This window comes from Pongo abelii, chromosome 6 (assembly GCF_028885655.2).
Source record: "Pongo abelii isolate AG06213 chromosome 6, NHGRI_mPonAbe1-v2.0_pri, whole genome shotgun sequence".
Lineage (NCBI taxonomy): Eukaryota > Metazoa > Chordata > Mammalia > Primates > Hominidae > Pongo > Pongo abelii.
The window spans coordinates 111,587,214-111,600,062 of NC_071991.2; the positions used below are offsets into that span (position 1 = coordinate 111,587,214).

At 32.8% G+C, this 12,849-nt stretch overlaps 1 protein-coding gene across 22 annotated transcripts in view; it reads left to right on the forward strand.

Annotated features, from left to right (window-relative positions):
• FOXP2 (forkhead box P2) overlaps positions 1-12,849 on the forward strand; it is a 607,270-nt gene that overhangs the window by 406,066 nt on the left and 188,355 nt on the right. For 2 of the 22 annotated variants that reach the window (XM_054559709.2, XM_054559708.2), the window contains exon 2: positions 6,837-7,047. The exons of the other annotated variants lie outside the window; for them this stretch is intronic. The gene's annotated coding sequence lies outside the window, so the exon portion shown is untranslated. The remainder of the gene's footprint in view (positions 1-6,836; positions 7,048-12,849) is intronic. 22 annotated transcript variants of the gene reach the window in all.

The window sequence follows — 12,849 nt, forward strand, 5'->3', positions numbered from 1 at the left end:
TCCTTCTGGTCCTGGACTTTTTTTGGTTGGTAAGCTATTAATTATTGCCTCAGTTTCAGAGCCTGTTATTGGTCTATTCAGAGATTCAACTTCTTCCTGGTTTAGTCTTGGGAGGGTGTATGTGTCGAGGAATTTATCCATTCCTTCTAGGTTTTTCTAGTTTATTTGCGTAGAGGTGTTTATAGTATTCTCTGGTGGCAGTTTGTATTTCTGTGGGATTGGTGGTGATATCCCCTTTATCATTTTTTATTGCGTCTATTTGATTCTTCTCTCTTTTCTTCTTTATTAGTCTTGCTAGTGGTCTATCAATTTTGTTGATCATTTCAAAAAACCAGCTCCTGGATTGATTGATTTTTTGAAGAGTTTTTTGTGTCTCTATTTCCTTGAGTTCTGCTCTGATCTTAGTTATTTCTTGCCTTCTGCTAACTTTTGAATGTGTTTGCTCTTGCTTCTCTAGTTCTTTTAATTGTGATGTTACGGTGTCAATTTTAGATCTTTCCTGCTTTCTCTTTTGGGCATTTAGTGCTATAAATTTCCCTCTACACACTGCTTTAAATGTGTCCCAGAGATTCTGGTATGTTGTGTCTTTGTTCTCGTTGGTGTCAAAGAACATCTTTATTTTTGCATTCATGTCGTTATTTACCCAGTAGTCATTCAGGAGCAGGTTGTTCAGTTTGCATGTAGTTGAGCGGTTTTGAGTGAGTTTCTTAATCCTGAGTTCTAGTTTGATTGCACTGTGGTCTGAGAGACAGTTTGTTATAATTTCTGTTCTTTTACATTTGCTGAGGAGTGCTTTACTTCCAACTATGTGGTCAATTTTGGAATACGTGTGGTGCAGTGCTGAAAAGAATGTATATTCTGTTGATTTGGGGTGGAGAGTTCTGTAGATGTCTATTAAGTCCGCTTGGTGCAGAGCTCAGTTCAATTCCTGGATATCCTTGTTAACTTTCTGTCTCGTTGATCTGTCTAATGTTGACAGTGGGGAGTTAAAGTCTCCCATTATTATTGTGTGGGAGTCTAAGTCTCTTTGTAGGTCTCTAAGGACTTGCTTTATGAATCTGGGTGTTCCTGTATTGGGTGCATATATATTTAGGATAGTTAGCTCTTCTTGTTGAATTGATCCCTTTACCATTATGTAATGGCCTTCTTTGTCTCTTTTGATCTTTGTTGGTTTAAAGTCTGTTTTATCAGAGACTAGGATTGCAACCCCTGCCTTTTTTTGTTTTCCATTTGCTTGGTAGATCTTCCTCCATCCCTTTATTTTGAGCCTATGTGTGTGTCTCTGCACATGAGATGGGTTTCCTGAATACAGCACACTGATGGGTCTTGACTCTTTCCAAACCCATAGAATGTAAAACAGCAAGAGAAAACCCTAATATAAACTATGGACTTTGGGTGAGAATGATATGTCAATATGGGTTCAGAATTTATAACAAACGTATCACTCTGTGAAGGCTGGAGGTATATGAAAAATCTGTACCTTTCGCTCAATAGTGCTGTGCTCCTAAAACTGCTCTAAAAACGTCTATTAGAAATGCACATAGATCAATGTCATTTATGTACAAAACACTAAGTACATTTATACAGAGAGAAAATAATTACCCTGAAAAACTTTATCTCACACGCACCCACACACACATACTCTCTCTCTCTCTCTCATTCTGTCTCTCTCACATACACACACACTCTTACACACAAGTGGATTTACTAAAGGAAACTGAAAAGTTATATGCAAACAAAGCATCTTTAATAGATTTGTGTCCTTCTACTTTGTGGATACTTTCTGCATCATGGGGACGCTTTGGGACAATGTAGCCTTTTTTCTTCTTCTTTTTGTGAAGAAATGGAGATTGTAAAAGTAGTCTTTTCTGACAGGATGTTACCATAAGAAGAAATTATCTAATAGAATTAAATATTATTATTTATCTTTAATTCGCAGAAAACTTGTTCTATAATTCTAATGTCAACAGTTCTTCTTTCTATGCTGTCAGAATCAGGGTTTTTGCATTAACATATTTCTGAATACCAGAGGATTATTTTTAGACAATTAGAAGTAACTTTTTAATTATTAATTTTTTTAAATGTCAAGAGATATACATATTTTACCAAATTGATATTGCAATAACAAAGTAAAGTTTAAGTGACATTTTGCCCAAAGTGATAAAAAGTAGAACTTTATAAAAACTTAAAGTGTTGATACTTAGAATATTCATAACATAATTTGAAAAGAAACTGCCTTGAAATTACTCCTAAATTGCAGTTCAGTACCACCACAATTTTTGCTTCAAATTCAGACTATGATACTGTTGAACCAATATTTCTTTCTGTTTCTTGTTCGTATGTTTATGAGATAGAGCCTTGCTATGTTGTCCAGGCTGGCCTCCCAAATTCTAGGCTCAAGCAATCTTCCCACTTTGGCTTCCCAAGTAGCTGGGATTACAAACGCATGCCACCATGACCTGCTAAAACAATATTTCTCTTTTTATCCTTGGCCAGCACCCAAGAAAACTGTGGAGTAAACATTGAAAACTAAAGTAATCTGGACCAAGTTTTCTCAGATCACTAGTAATTACTAGAAAGAAGATGATAATAAAAATCCATATTTTATAGAATATCAGAACATTTAAAATACAATGGAAGGTATATTTGCCCTCAGAGTTATTTATATAAAATTAATAATATTGCAAATTCTGGAATAATTTTAAAAATTGAAACCAATCTAATATCTCTGTTAACAAAGACTCATGCCACTTAAATTTATATGAAAAAAACTAGTGGTAAAAATTTGATGACATGTTGCTATATTTCTATAAAATGATTATGCCTGGAATGATGCTTAACTCCTCTTAAAATTCTGCCATTTAACAAAGGCCCTATCAATTTTGTTTTACTTTAGTTTTCATTGCTTACATTTTTGAAACATTCACCATTTCATTCTAATAATGACAGGTGGCATGGTTTTGTCAACACAGTAATGTTCACCATTCTTATGAAGTTCTTTGTGAGAAGGTAGCGTTACACACACAATCAGTTATACGTACTACAGAGAGGGCATGAAAGTTTTCATTTCTTATTTTACCCCTTACCACATACACAAACTGTAAAATCTAACAAGCCTGGAGCTTTTATGAATACTTGATCAAAGTTAAACTTGATGTGCACTAGAATGTGCTGGTTGTCTTCAGGTCAGCATATGGGTCCAGAGGCTTGTATATCCCCTGCAGTCCTTAAATCACAGTCTGTTCCCAGGTATGCTTCATTGCAATTGCAAGGTTCTGCAGAAAACACCAAATACAGTATTTTCATTAAAATATTTGTTTATATTAATATTTAAGATTTTCAATAGAATTCCAAGTATTATAGTAACTGCTGTAATGTATTTTCTCAACCAAAAAATTTTTCAGACTTTCAGCAACTTTGATACATTTTTCTTTTCTTTTTTTCTTTGTTTTTTTTTTCTTTCTCTCTCTCTTTTTTTTTTTTTTTTGTTGTTGTTGTTATTGTTGTTGTTGAGACAGAGTTTCACCCTTGTTGCCCAGGCTGGAGTGCAATGTTGCAATCTCAGCTCACTGCAACCTCTGCCTCCCATGTTCAAGCAATTCTCTTGCCTCAGCCTCCTGAGCAGCTGGGATTACAGGCATGTGCCACCATGCTCTGCTATTTTTTTTTTATTTTTACTAGAGACAGGGTTTCGCCATGTTGGCCAGGCTGATCTCAAACTCCTGACCTCAGGTGATCTGCCCACCTCAGCCTCCCACAGTGCTGGGATTACAGGCATAAGCAACCATGCCCGGCCACATTTTTATTTTCTGTATAGTGTTTGCTTTTACCTAACTGACTACTCAGTTATTTGGGACTTGGAGATAAATTCTGTATTTATGAGATAACAAATGTTTATTTTTTAGCTAAAGTAGAATTTTAGTTGCCAAAACATTTTTTTTCTTTAGCCAAATTAAATATCATAGAGCAGGTTTAGAGACTCTCCTCATATAAACCAATCTTATGTGTGACTCTGGCAGGATACACTTCCTTTAGATTAAATATATGTCAATGGAGTTGAATAGCAAAAGTGGTGAATTCATTTTGTAAAATAAACATTTATTGATTTACTTTTTAGAAAAAAAAATCTATAATAGTATGACTGTGTCCTTATTAATAGCTACTGTTTAAAAAACGATAATATTTATGCTTATGAAAGGATAAACATTAACTTCTGTTTATCATAAAGAACTATAAATGTGGCAGAATTTACTACTAACATAATACTATGGTTCATTCTGCTATGGGGAAAAATATTAATTGTACATGCTTCAATTGATATCTTCCAACTTTTAAGAAATTATTCACAAAAAATTAAAATCTAATTAAATTAGACTTGTAAGGATGAAATACTCAAAGTAGAAACTAGAATATGCCAATCAATGCATTATATGTTCATTGAGTACTCTGGCATTTCTTCTTAATCAACAGAAGGTAACATATTTACTGATAAAACTAGCAAAAAGGCAGAGAGAGCAATTAATGTTTGGAAAACTTTCAGAAACTGATGAACAAAGGATAATAATCATAAATTACTAGTTAATTCAGAAGTGTAGAATTGAGTTTTAAGATGTAAGTACATTGAACTAGTTCCTACCCACAACTTCAGCAAATATATAGAAGGTTCATCTTAAGACCTAAAGTTACTAATGCTAAAAGAAATATATTATTGAATGATCTTATAACCATTTCTCTCCTTGTACTGTTATTTATATATTAAATTGCTATTTCACACTGTTCGGGTATATATGTAGTATTTACCTAAATTTTTAATTTCTTGAAGGTTTTGTACTGTTTCATATTTATTTACTGTCCAATAATATCCAGTCCAGCTCAGTGGACTTACTAAATATTTGTTAATTTGCTGTACTAACCACACTCAAGTTACATATGTTCATATGTATTGGAAGTGGTGAAAAATTGTATATAGGTAGTAATACTTATTTAAATACCTTGGAATCTAGCAGAATTCAATGGATCAAAGAAAGTCAATGGCTTACTCAGACTATGAGTTCAAAGTTGATAGGTAAATTTCAAACTGTAGAAAATAATTATGTATTGACAGTGATGTAATCTAGACTACTTACACACTCATAGTAAAATAATGTTGCTAGTAGCACAGTAGCAGTTTAAATTTTGCTAAATTAATTTGTGTGCCCAATAACAGCTTTCATCTTTCCTATTGTGTTTACATTTTATTCTAAGACTGGAGAAAGTTATTTTTAAAATTTTGGGGTCAAATACATATATTTAAGAAAATACATAAAGGTCACTTTTAAAAGTTGCATTTGGGCGAGGCATGCTGGCTCATGCTTGTAATCCGAGCACTTTGAGAGGCCGAGGCACCAGGATCACCTGAGGTCGGGAGTTTGAGACCCTACTGGCCAACATGGCGAAAACCCGTCTCTACTAAAACTACAAAAATTAGCCAGGCGTGGTGGTGCGCATCTGTAATCCCAGCTACTATGGAGGCTGAGGCAGGAGAATCACTTGAACCCAGGAGGCAGAGGTTGCAGTGAGCTGAGACCGTGCCACTGCACTCCAGCCTGGGTGAAAAAGCAAGACTCCATCTAAAAAATAAATAAATAAATAAATAAATAAATAAATAAATAAATAAATAAAAGTTGCATTTAGATAGTTTAATAGTGACCAAGAGGTATTAATATATTTTACTGAAAACCACATGCTTTAAAGTATATTTTCTTCTAAAGGTAAGAGAACAATTATATAGTGTTCAAATGACATTTATGTTCATCATTTCATATTATCCTAAGAATGATCCTTTGGAATAAGATGAGGACAATATTATCTCCACTTATAGATGATGAGATTCAGATTAAAAAGCTCAGCACTGTACAATAAAAGCCTACAGAAATTGAATGACTACAGGTTGACTTGAATTTTTATCTGTTTGTCTCCAAGTCCTGTATTTTATTCTCTGAAACATCCACTATTATCTATGATACTGAAATGGTTTTGACTTATAAAATGATTATAAATCTTAATTACCACCTCTCAGAATCTGTTGCTTAGTTAATATAGAGGTTTTCTTTCTTAAATTTGGTTTCACTTAGCTTTGTTTTTAATAATGGGAGGAAAAGGCTGCAAATATAACTTATGTTTATAAATTTAAAAATAAACCATCAGGAAGTGTAAACATTTCATTTACTGTGTTTAGTTTCTATCCTTAGATGAACTCCACAATGGTTTGGACTTACTTAATATACTTAAAAACATTTGCACCTCTTGTTCAGATCATTTTAATAAATATTTGTTGACTACCTATTCTAGGCAGAGGAATTGCAAAGGAAAATGCAGTCCTTCCTTGTTTAGGAAGGTAGTCATCTAAGCAAAATATATATGGAAAAAGTAAATACAATACAGCCTGGTTAAGTGCAATACAAACACTGGAAAATAGGAAACTATTAACTTTAAAGAGCCATATAAGGTCAGATTGAGGAGCAACACTGAAGCAACATTTAGTAACTGGGAACAGAATATTAACAGTCTGTTTATATGAGGATGGCATAATATTATCACAAACTATAAGTTATCTTAATAGGTAACTATCTAATTAATAACAGAAAAATATTCTTATACCAAAAGAAACATTTTAGTTAATAATCCACATTTTTAACTGGTTAGAAATTATAAGTTATTCAGCAGCAGCTTATTTAATTTTATAGACATACTTTGCAAATAATTTTTCTTGGGGGCATATGTCAGGATGATTTCATGTTGGGTGGTTGGCTTTGTTTCATTTTCACTGTCCTTGTTGGGCATCTTTCTTTCCTCAGGAGGATGTTGTCTCTTACACCCAGGTTATTTGTTAAAGTCTTTGGATCTATACTTAACTGATGACCTAGAAGAGCGATTCTCAAAAGTGTGAGTCCTGGACCAGCAGCAGCAGCATCACCGGGAACTTGTTAGAAATGCACATTCTCAGGCCACTCCCTAGACCTACTGAATCAGAAACCCTGGGGTTGGAGCTCAGCAATTACCCTGCAGGTAATTCTGATGCATGCTCAAGTTTGAGAACCACTGGCCTAGAAGAAATGAACTACTGCAACTTATGAGGAATCATGAGATCCAGCTCACTTTTGCTCAATACCTATCAAAAGCTTGTCCCAGAGTGATTATGGAGGATTGCATGCAGGATACACACTTCATTAAATCCTCTAAAATCTAACTTTGATTAATTAAGTACAGGGTTATTGCTGATACCCTCATAACTCTACCACCATTATAATGGATCTATATAAAATTGCTTAATATCAGTAGCCTAAATTTAGGAGCATTATAGTTTTAAAAATACTTAATTGGCTACTTTATTTAAGAATGTTTTAGAGATGTCGTTTAGTATCTTTTCCAGTGTTTGCTACCTAAGATCCCATTGGGGTAAAAATATAACTCAGATTTCACTGTTAGGAATAGTTCTGTTTGTGAGCAACTTACTTCCTTTCATTTTACACAATGAACCTTGTAATTTAATTATGATTTTCTCTTCATACGAGCTGTTTGAAAGCTTAGCATTAAATTTGTGGCTCACCTCCAGCAAATATATAACACTTGATGTAACTGTTCTGATTCTAAAACTTTTTTCTCTTAGTTTTTTACTTTTTAAATAAAAACACATTTAACTTACCTTCTTACTTGTGCGATGTAATGGTCATTTTAAGTTTGTTTTTAACGACAAGTTGAAGAATTGCTTAATTAATTAACAAATAACATTAAAACTTATGTGCCTGTAGAAGATGCTGAACTATACCAAATTTTGCCAAGAAATAGAATTCAAAAGGATTAATATAGTTTTGGGTTAATAAAATGAAATCAAAAATGTAATGTCGGCCGGGCACGGTGGCTCACGCCTGTAATCCCAACACTTTGGGAGGCCGAGGCGGGTGGTTCACGAGGTCAGGAGATCGAGACCATCCTGGCTAACACGGTGAAACCCCGTCTCCACTAAAAATACAAAAAATTAGCCGGGTGTGGTGGCGGGCGCCTGTAGTCCCAGCTACTCGGGAGGCTGAGGCAGGAGAATGGCGTGAACCTGGGAGGCGGAGCTTGCAATGAGCCGAGATCACGCAACTGCCCTCCAGTCTGGGTGACAGAGCAAGACTCCATTTCAAAAAAAAAAAAAAAAGAATGTAATGTCAATAAAGATACTCTTGTCAAAATGAGAAACTGAAACTTATAGTGGCTCAAGGATTTTCTCGTGGTCAGTGAGGCTAGTTAATGGCAGAACCAAGGTGAGAATTTATGTCACCTAACCTAGATGTCTAAGTACTTATTCCATTGTTTCATGGGGCTTGAAGTCTTTACTGCTATTTAAAATTGTATATTTACTTTAAAAATATTATGTATACATATATTAATATATACAACCCATTCCTTTTAGATTATGTATTCTTCATTTATATTTTATATGTGATCTACATTTAAAATCTACAGAGAAAAAGTAGGTTTTTCTTTTAAGAAATATCATTATCCACAGCATTAAGCATTCAGATTCAAAGAACCTTAGGGATACAGAGATTTGAGGGATTAGATGAATAAGTTGAGGCGTCTAAGACTACTTGCCCAAAGTAATACAGCTCTTTAGTGGTAGAATGAGGGCTGGAACATAAGCCTCTTTACTCCTTGTAGTAGAGGTTTTGCTACCATAGAGAAAGACAAACAAACAAGCATTTTTTCACATAAAAAGTAATTATGATGTGTAATAGTGCAATTAATGTGGAGATGTTTTAAGCCAGAATAAAGATGGGGAATTGTTGAAACTAATTTAATTGTGCCTATCTGTTCTTGAAGTAGGGCTTGTTCGTTTGTCACATTTATCAGTCTTTTTATCCATTCTATTCTATAAATGCATATCACAACTCACTACAGGAGGTGACTGAGTGAGCTTTACAGTGATAAATTTTTCTTGTTAGGAGAAATTACATCCACTAACTTGAGCTACTTCAGCATGAAATTGAAAAAGAATCATTTTGTCTTAATTTACATTCTTGATTCAATGAGAAAAATGTGAATTAACCCAACAGAACTACAGATGCTTGCCTCAGAGACTAAAGGTAAACTAAATTGGTATCATTAGAAGTTCATAAATTTAAACATCCTCCAATTTATTAGAATAGATTTTAAGCAAGGTTATTAAGGTCAGTTATGCCAAGCCTATATATTCATTTTTCCAACTATTCATTTTTTACTTTGGTTCAATTTTATTGTTTTTGATACATCTTTATCAATACTCCAGTGCGGTTTTCATTTCTCACCTAAGCTGTGCACATCATTTCTTAATCAAAATCACTGGGATAGTGCTGTGGTTCACTAGCCTTAGGAGCTGCTATTTGCCTTGAATAAATTACACGAAAACATGTTGATTGATAGATGTTGCATGTCAGAAAAGAAGATAACTGTATCTTCTTCAGCTTACTAAAAGGTCATGCACACAGAGTGATAGGAACAGCCACAGACAACTTTGAGATAAAGTGTATCATGAAAAGGTGTGCAACCTTGAAGCTGTGAAACATGGACTTGAAAGACATTTTCTTTTCAAATAGAAAGAATATATCCAGTTACATTTAAGTGTTAAAGTAAAAATAAAATATACTTTATCTTAACTATATTTTCCAATATTTTAGTAATACACAATCTCTGCTTTTCTCATGTGATTAAAACAGTGAAATTCATAATTATTTTTAAATTGATCTTTTAACTTAAAATCTTGTAAGGATATGGAAAAATTTGAGAAAATACTTTAATTTTATAATACACATTTATATAACAGTCTTAGGAAAATGAAAGAAATCTACATGTAGATAAATGTTTAATATTAATAAACTGGAAACAAGCTTTGGTAGCCTTTTCTTATTTTAACTTAAATCTCCAACATATCTAATTGTGTCTAGAAATAATCTGTGAATTGAGGCTTATATTTTGTTTTCTGTTTCATTTTTCAGGCCATCGGTATATTTCTAAAGTGTGGGGTTTAAAACTGCATTTACCTAAATGTTTATATTAAGACAAAACCAAAAGCACTTAAAATAAACCTCTGCATGTAAATATTGTACATTTTTTTGGTCATTCAGCATACTTAAGGCGTATCTGTGCTAATGTTAAGCCTTATATTAAAAAGGAAATTTTGTTCTTTTATTAATATTCCATATATTTGCATTCATTAACCTAGCTAAGTTTAGTTAAAAAAGAAACTGACAGTGTTTTGGAAGTATAGTTTTAAAAGTAAGATGGAATGTTTTTAGTTTCAGAAAAAACACTAGCCATGTTCTTATCTATCCCAAATTACTTTGTTCTCCAACAGAGCTGCCAAACTGTCAAACTGTCCAGCTTCAGTATATAACAAAGATTCTGTTGTATTGTAAAGATATTCATAACAATTTTTATGGAAGGCTGAAAGTGTATAAGTTCACAGTTGTAGCGATAACATGGCACTCTTCACTGTTTGGCTTGTTTATATTGGCACAGATCCCCAAAGTGGAGACTGACAGAGTCATGCAGAAATCTGGTATTTGAGTTGAAATTTACACACTTTAAGTGATGAACTAAACAGGCTGGTGTTTTCTTTTTCTTACTCAAAAAGTGCAAGGTTACACAATACAGACGGTTTTCATCTTTTCCCATAAATGCACAGATTCCTGGGATATAAATGACTGAATTCATCACCAATTCATCAGGGACGCTGAGCTATGCAGTTCTGTTTACAGTGGCAGAAAGTTAATATAAATTTTCATCAGAAGGGGAAGTTTACACATATGATTCTATTTGTCCTTCATTATTAGCACCTGAGTCTAGGCTAGAACGCATAATTGTCTACAGGCACAGGCCAAATAGATGCAAGGGAAAGGCAAATAAGCACACCAAAAATAATTTTATGGTTGTCTGTTACAATTCTCTCACTGGGATTCTTAATCTAGAAAATCAATAAACAACAGGAGTGAAACTCTTTTCCTCTGCTCAGGCATGGCACAGCCGAAAGTAGCACACAGAAAAACCATTGTGCTTCTTTTTGTTTTAGTTTATTCTTTCTGTGAAGTTTATTGGATCCCCTTTCTCCTCAAGCAAAATATATCCTGAGTCAGTCTGCTATTTTTTATACATTTTTCAATCATTTTTTTGGTTCAAGTGACAGCAAATTTGGCCTGACAAAATAGCACCTTCATTTAATTTTTGAAAATAAGTTAACTTAGGAATATATATTTATCATACAGATTTTTAAAATTTTTTTATTGTATTACCATCTGAACATTTGTGGAAACTCAGACATTAGAGTAGACCAGTGCTAAGGATGACGATGGCTAAACCACACTAATGGCAAAGCCAAGATCAATGATCCTGATTTTAGGGTAATGGGCATCTATTCTCTAATATATCTTGATATGAAAGTATTAAAAATAGCCTATTTTTGGATATCATTCTCTATCAACATCAAGGATCCATTTATTATATCTAATTTTATATTTCATTCTTGTTTTAATATAATTTATTTTGTTGGAATTATTATTTAATATTATTATTTAATATAATTTATTTTGTTGGAATTTTGTCTTTTAAGTTAAAATAAGCTAAATTAATCCACCTTTTACCTGCTGTTGAAAGTTGTTTACTTTTTCCCCCAATCTGGACCTCGGCATCAACTTTCACATTATTTTATTCTTCTGGTTGACTTTATTAATAAATAGCCTATGCTTTTTTTGTCCCCATTGGTTCCTTAATAAAATATTGCTGCTTCTCTGTTTAGTAGCCTAATTTTAATATAGTTAAAATTATATAAAAATTTAATATAAATAAATTTTGATTTTATTGATTTGTAGATGAATAATAATGTTCATTAAAGAAAAGACCATATATTTCTAAAAAGCATTAAGAAAAACGTAGACTTAATACAACTTATGGAAGTTCAAATGCCAAATATGATGGCCAGGTAGTACATAAAAATAAAATATTGGAAAAATATTTTGAAAGCAATTGCACAGTTTTTGCAAATATATGTTTTGATAATTTTTCACACAGGTTAATTTAAAAGCAAGAGAGTTAATTTTTACTATAATCTATAAAAATCAATTCAATTTCTATGTTTTTCTCATTTACTTGTCAAAATCTTACAGTCTGTACTCTACATTAAATGTTATATTGATATTGATAATTTTAAGCAGTTATTCAGAATCGTTTATTACTTTTTTCTCTCCATTTGCCCTACTTACAATGAACATTTATACATTTCTTTCACTTAAATTTCTCAAGAGAATGTTGAGCCACGATGATAGTGTCTGCCTTTCACCTATACTTATGCAGATTATACTCCCAGCAACATTTGTATAGTAAGTACAATTCCATAATTTTACTGATGTACCACATTTAGCTGATGTTATTTCTGTTCCTTGATGTCGACATTATAAATAGTTCCAGTATATTTTACTCATTTTAAGTAAAATTTACTAAAGTTATATAAAGTGTTTATAATACATTTCATCTTTTAGATTTATGGTTTACCTATTAAAATATTTGAGAAGAAGCTGTATCAGTATTCACCCAAAAGAGAAAAAGAGTCATGCAGAGAATGTCATGTCAACATGATAAGCATCTGGATGAAAACTAAGCAAATTATGCACATAGACAGATGTTTTCTGTATAAAATATGTGGATAGATTTTTCAGGTTTCATCCAGATGTTTGGAATCATGTGGACATAATCATGACCTCTTTGTGACCCTTTCTTTTCCCTATCACATAGAGATTAAATGACTCAGTTAAAAGCATTGGTATTAGATTTTAAAAATGCTCAGGATCTCACTCA